The sequence below is a fragment of the Humulus lupulus genome, chromosome 2 (assembly GCF_963169125.1).
Source record: "Humulus lupulus chromosome 2, drHumLupu1.1, whole genome shotgun sequence".
NCBI classification, from domain to species: Eukaryota; Viridiplantae; Streptophyta; class Magnoliopsida; order Rosales; family Cannabaceae; genus Humulus; species Humulus lupulus.
This window is the reverse complement of record NC_084794.1, coordinates 248,189,423-248,196,656: the sequence shown is the minus strand read 5'-3', so window position 1 is coordinate 248,196,656 and position 7,234 is coordinate 248,189,423. Positions and strand designations below refer to the sequence as shown.

The window sequence follows — 7,234 nt, the reverse complement described above, 5'->3', positions numbered from 1 at the left end:
TTTATATGTTATCTTATGTTTTTATGTTATGAAATATGTTATGTTATGTTATGTATGTATGTAGGCTTTGGCATATGACCCATATGACTAACAAGACCCAAATGGATTATGGGCATATGACCTGCTTAGCTAGTAGGACCCCACTAATCTAATGGGCATATGACTTGTTTAGTCTATGGGACCCCAAGTAATAATGGCCATTATAGTATGTGTATGATATAAGTGTTATGTTACGTTTTTTTATGTTTCTTATGAAATTTATGTATATGAACTATGTGTTAGATTTTTCTTGTTGGGCATTAAGCTCATTCCTTTTTGTTTATATGTGCAGGAAAATAGTCTTAGTGGCGGGAAAGGTTCTTGGAAGCTTGGAGAATGTGTATTGAGGCGGAATGGATTCAAGAGCCGAGCGTTTCGATTCGAGGATGTAGTTTTGTTTTTATAGTTTTTACATGTATTTTTCCGCACTTATTATGTAATCCCTTTTTATTTTAAATTATGTTATGTTTTGTTTTTAAAACAATGGGATCCCATATCCTACCTGAGATTTTATGTAAGTTTAACTCTTATTTTTACAAGTTTCTTAATAAAGTTATGGTATTTTCACTTGTAAGTTTTATTAAGGATTAGTATGTATAGTTTTCGTTATTGGTCCAAAAGTCTAGAGTAGTTGGGTCATTACAATCACTCATTGTGATTTGGATCCTATTTTTCACAAAATTTTGATGATTTCATGCATTGCATGGTAAAAACATAATAAAAAAAATTGGATTTGGATTTGATTAGGTAATATTATGAGATCATTCATTATTACTATATATACCAAGAGAAGAGAGATCAAGGATCTATATTTGATCACATCAAGGAAATTTCTTTAAGTGTTTGCTTTGTTTAGTTTAAGTGGAATAATGATGAAGCTAAAGTAACTTGTGTCTTACATTTATTCATCTTTCTAGTATTGTTGAAATCAATGCATATAAACACAAACCATTATTATTAACAAACGAGCAACTTTTTGCATGCCTTAAATATATAATATAATTACACACACACAAACCATTATGAATCCGAATAAGGTTTCTACTTCCGTGACTCGTGCAGATAGTCGTGCTCAAGCTTTATGTGATAGGATGTTATATTGCACGTCTAAAAAGAATGATTGGATAGTTATGCCTTATAACCATGGGTAAGTTTAATTATTATGCTTTTCATTGATAAAAACAATAGAATTTAAAGTTAACAACTGTGTAATACTTGTTCTTTCAACAGGGAGCATTGGACGTTATTTTTATTATATCCCAATTAGCATTATTGTTGTTTTCTCGATCCTCTCAATGCACCATTAGATAATAGGACAGCCATCCAGGAGTCCATCCATGATGCATTCGAGATGTATTTCACAGAAAGAATGAAAGCACGTCAAAAGATCAACAAACGCTCATCGGGAGTAATGTATTTCCAACCTACGGTATGTTTCTATTTGTATAGTTTATGTATATGTAAAGATGTTTAAGATATTTAATACTAAGAATTGTACATGTATTACCAATCTTTATATAGTGTCGTAAACAACCAAACAACATCGACTGCGGATATTATGTTATGAGGATGATGAAGAATGTACTTATCAATGCCCCTCATATCAAACATTTCTTGTCGAAACAGGTAATAAACAATATACAACTACATAGTATTAATCTAGTACAATTTTTATATATGCTTTGAATTTATTACCACTAATATAATTATAATTAAATTTTTGTTTTGTTTTTTTTTTTTCAGTTCACCTCCGACAAACCATATACTACTCAAGAAATTGACGAAGTTAGAGAAGAATGGGCAATGCCATTTTTACAATTGGTTAGAGCAAAATGAATGATGTTATAGCTAGCTAATTACAATACATGTTTAGAAATTTTAAATTTATTTCGTAAAATTTTTTTTCCATTTTTTTAGTATTTTCTTTTCAAAATTCTTTTGATACATATTCGACACTCAAATGGATATATATTTTTAAATCAAAATTAAAATTGTAGTTGTATTTTTTTTTTAAAAAATTACTTTTAAGGGCATGCAAAGCGAGTCCTAAAAAATTACTTAAAGGCACTCAACCCGATATTTTAGGACTAGCGTTGCGAGTCTTAAAAACATTTTTTTAGGACTCGCTTAAAGGCACTCAAACATATTTTTTAGGACAACTTTTTTAAAGGCACTCAACTGCGAGTCCTAAAAACTTAATTAAAGGTACTCAACCAGATTTTTTAGGACTCGCAAAACCTTAGATTTTAAGGCTCTCAAATAGAGGACTTGCGCCCCGTGAGTCCTAAAAATTTTTTTAGGACTCGCAATGCTAGTCCTAAAAAACCCTTTTTGTAGTAGTGCCACCTGACACGCGTCCCCACGCCGCCTGCCATGTTCCCCACTCCACCAGCCAACATTTGTCCCACTTTGCTCCAATTTTGCAGCCATTTCCCCCACTATTTTGTACACGATTTTACACATTTGGGTCCTATTTTCTCTATAAATAGAGAACCAAAACCAGTGTAAATCATCAGATTGGAGAGTGGAAAAAGACACTTTATTGTATTTTGTTTCTTTTCTTATTTCTAGTTTAATTTTGCCTGTTTTAGGTGACAAAAATGAGTGAATTATACGCAATGGAATTAAAGAATCCTTCCTTCAGTTTCTCTAACTCTTGTATCCTCTTTGTCGCAGAGTATTATCAAGAAACTGAACCGATCTTCTATTTTCTTCACAATCTTCCAATGTATCCTTAGAACCACCTAGACTAGTGTGGGCAATTCTCAACACATGAGATAGATATAGAGAGAAGAAGAGAAAATAACAAAGAGGCTTAGAAAAGGACTTGTGTTTAGAGAGAATCTAAAACTATCAGAAAATCTGACTTGTGACTTATGTTTTGACTTCTCTCTAAGCACTCCTTTTATAGACTCAATTAGGCCATTTAATTTAATTAAAAAATCAATAAAATAACAGCCATTTTGAAGCCCTAGGTCGAAATTATCATGGGCTATAGGCCTGTGAAATTTCCCATTTGATTATAAGCCCATTGGACTTAAAATCAAGGCCTATATTATTTTCTATTGATTTAATTAATTAAATAATTATTTAAATCCTTTATCAAATTAATTATTTATAATTTGAATCTTGATTTAAATTTATTTATTAATTTAGATACCAATTTATCTTAATTAATAAATCTGCCATAATTTCTCTTTTCTTCTCAAAATTACACAACTCTATGAAACTATCCAAAATTGACCTGGTAAACTTTGATAATTCTAATTAATGCTTAAATCAATTAATTGAGACTATCTAGATGATTTTACCCAAGGTACAATGGGGACCATGGGCCTATGAAATCAAGTTCCAATAAGTTATCATAAATCTAACAAATAAATTTACTAACTTATTAATTCCTCGTGACTCCACTATAGACTCGGAATTGCACTCTTGAATTCATAGTACGCTCTATAACAAATATAGATACACTATTTATTATCCATTGTTACAACCATAATTGTCACTCAATCCTCTATAGACGGTCTACAATGAGATAGGACTAAAATACCGTTTTACCCCTCATTGTATTTTATCCTTAAAATACTTAGTTCCTTGTAAATGATATTTCAGTAAACTAATTTAATTACTGAAATGAGATCTCTATCATTTAACACCTTGAACCAAACTAAAAGGAAACCATCGTTTCACTTCTTCATCAGAAGCTATAGATGTTCATATCTATGATTAACACTCCCACTCAATTATACTACAGAGTTACCAAGATGTAAGTATGGGCTAGTCCATAGGGTAAGCTGGTAACGAACAAGTCAAGGAACTCAAATAATACAATCAGTTAGAATACTAACCACTCAGAATTGATATTGAATTGACCTATGGTCAACTATATGATATGACTAGAATAGATAATAACGGTATGTTTACTTAGCTTATCAATGGTCAATATCGGTCCAGTCCGATGTAACAAATACATTCGATCTTATCTACTTTGCTAATGTTCTGGAAAGAACATAACACTGTAATGTGTAAGTATAACATATCGTAGATTGGCAAGTCAGTGTAAATCCTGTGCACTGACTAATCTTAGGACTAACTTATTTTCAACATATAATCATATTTATATTCCACTGTGATTACGTCACTATAAATAAGATTAGCTATATGCTCGGGATTTAATAGAAGTTTATATTAAACAAATAATCATGAAAATAAAACATGTGAGCAAAGTGATTGACCAAGTCAAAAAATGATTTCTATTCTTTTATTGATAATAAAATGAGATTACAAAGAATTTGGGTTTTAATTAGGGTATAAAACCCCAACAAACTCCCACTTGCACCAATTGAAACTAATGCCTTAATTCTACTAATCCCATCTCCTTGATATGCTTATCAAATGTAGCTTCTGGTAGTGTCTTTGTAAACGGATCTGCAAGATTGTCTTCAGTTGCAATCTTCATAACCTTTGGTTAGGGTGGTGAGCATATTCATGCACGTTCATGTTAATTTTTGTCATATTAATATTTTCACGGTCAATTTTTTTTTTAAATTACTCATTTATTCTTACAAAATGTTACTATTGAGTCAATTTTTGTTATATATATTTCTAAGATTTTCTCTAGAGTTAACTAATGCACATGCCAAACATTGTGGTAAGATGGTTGTTAGTATATATTTGCTTAGAAATTTTCCACGTTTAAGAATCCATTCTTTTGTGTGAGAGGTGAGACTTGAGAAAACAACTTTTAAATTTTTATTGATTCTTAGAAATGGTTATAATTATTTGAACAAGGTATTGTGGTATGAATGGATGATGTTTTGGGGATAATATTTTCTATAGACAAATCTTATTAGAGAGCCTTTTGTTATGTTCTTCATAAAAAAAATTATGAAAAAAAAATTAGAATAAATGTAAAGATTGTCTATTTAACTTAAAATCCCGAAAAACTGGTTTTGTGGTACTCTTTATGGTGGTTGTCCAAATAGTTTATTTCCTATCTTCATTTCAATAATTATTTAAGAGTTTGTCCTAAATATATACCCATTTGATGAGTGTTTACTTCTTTTCCAACTCCATGAGTGAAACCCTTAAACTTTAAATATTTTCAATTACATGAGAGGTTAATGGAGTTGAGACTTTTACTTGGCATAATTTCGAAGGCTTTATGTGCTATGGTTTGTGGTAAGAAGGTTCAAGTTTGGTGCACAAATTCACAACTCTAGATTTATTCGAAGTAATTTCGATAACTCTTGTTGACTTGTTACTAACATTTTGTGATTATGCTTAAGTTCTTTTATAATTTTTGACCGGAAATATATCATGTTGACATTTATTATTTCTCTTGAATTGCTAGAGACTAGAAATAAGCTGGTTGGAGGTTGTGATTAGTGCTCAAAAATATCATTTTATTAGTCTTAAAGTGTAAAATTAATTAAGTTTTAATTAATATTTTAATGGATTTATTGTGATATATTTTATATTTGAAAATATTAATTTTAATTTAATTTTTGTTTAATTTTCAAGAAATAAAATGTATTTTGACACAAAGAAAAAGAAAGAACAAAGAAAGAATTAAAATTGAAGAAATCATGAAGAAAATGACATTTTTGAAGATGGAATAGCCCAAATAAGCCAGGCCCAAACTTTTAGCAACATAGCCGTGTCCTTCTGAGCCACGAAGCCGAGCCGAGTCGAGCCACGCCAGCAGCCAAGCCGTCTGCCGCACCTGGCGCCGCCTGACTCGTTGCCAGCTGCCGAGCGAACCAGAGCCCGCCACCTGTCCCACTCGTTAGCCTCTGCTCCCCATGCGCCCGACCACACCTGCCACTCCACTTGACACGCGTCCCCACGCCGCCTGCCATGTTCCCCACTCCACCAGCCAACATTTGTCCCACTTTGCTCCAGCCATTTCCCCCACTATTTTGTACACGATTTTACACATTTGGGGTCCTATTTTCTCTATAAATAGAGAACCAAAACTAGTGTAAATCATCAGATTGGAGAGTGGAAAAAGACACTTTATTGTATTTTGTTTCTTTTCTTATTTCTAGTTTAATTTTGTTTGTTTTAGGTGACAAAAATGAGTGAATTATTTTAGAAATATTGGTGAGGTTAGAGTGTAGTTGTTGTACTTTTCATTCTCAATATTGATATTGATTCTTCTTATGCTTCATTTTCATATCTCATTAATTATTTTGTTTCTCATCCTCTAATTTCTTTTCTAAAATTATTTAGCATCTTTTACATAAGTTCAGTCATGCTTTTCTTATGTAACTTAGATTGTTAATTTATTTTAGTATATTTGTTATATTGTATGTCTTTTACTGCATTCTGTCAGTGGTATTTTGTTGCTCTTGGATATATAATATGATATGCTATGAAATTAGGAGTTAGATTCAATTTAATCTATATTATTTAATTTGTGTTTTTAACATATACATCTTCCAGTTGCAATTAATGGTGTAGAATTGCAACTGCGTTTTGAATTAATATCAATGTTAGAATAGGTTTTACAGCACTGCATCTCTACCTTGCCATGCTCTTTATCTGATCGCTTTCTCTAATCTATCATTTTAATTTCACAAAATCCATCTCTTCAATTCTACTTTACTTTTATATTTTATTTACTAATCTAATCTTCAGTTGTGTTTGCCTCTCTGTGGATACGACATAGCCCGAAAACTACTGCGACCGCTTATGAGTTTATTGGGCGATATCACCCACCTTCCCCTCGAGTTGAATCTCTGTTTACTCGAAACCAACAGTTAATTCAGGAGCACGAAGGGCGCCTCAAACGAGAAGACATGCGAGCCCACTTTCGACATCAGATTAGTGAGGTTAAAGAAGGGAAAAGAAGGAGACTACGATTTTTCGTGTATCCCGACCCAGATCTTGAGGTCTGACACTAGACCCTGAGTGTAAGGTCACCCTAGCATTTCCCCCCAGGCGAACTCTCCTTCGAATTCATGGAGAGTGCATCGAATCAACTAACCAAACAACCTGCCTCCAAAGTTCCTTCTGCCCCGACCTTGGAGAGCTCTTTCTTTGAGGCGAACATTATCAGAGTTCCATCACATCCAAAAGATAGATTTCAGACATTCTGTCTTGTCATGGACTAAATTTGTCGGGCAAGTTGGGATGTCGGCCCTCCAACTCAATTGAAAAGTGCTCCTTTGCTCGAGGTGAAGACAAC

The 7,234-nt window shown here is 32.5% G+C and overlaps 1 long non-coding RNA gene across 1 annotated transcript; it reads left to right on the top strand.

The window, feature by feature from the left end:
* The first annotated feature begins 1,603 nt into the window (after positions 1–1,603).
* LOC133816625 (uncharacterized) lies at positions 1,604–1,947 on the top strand. The gene is made up of 2 exons (XR_009885383.1): positions 1,604–1,665; positions 1,783–1,947. It is a non-coding gene; the product is annotated as an uncharacterized LOC133816625 (long non-coding RNA).
* Positions 1,948–7,234: the final 5,287 nt, after the last annotated feature.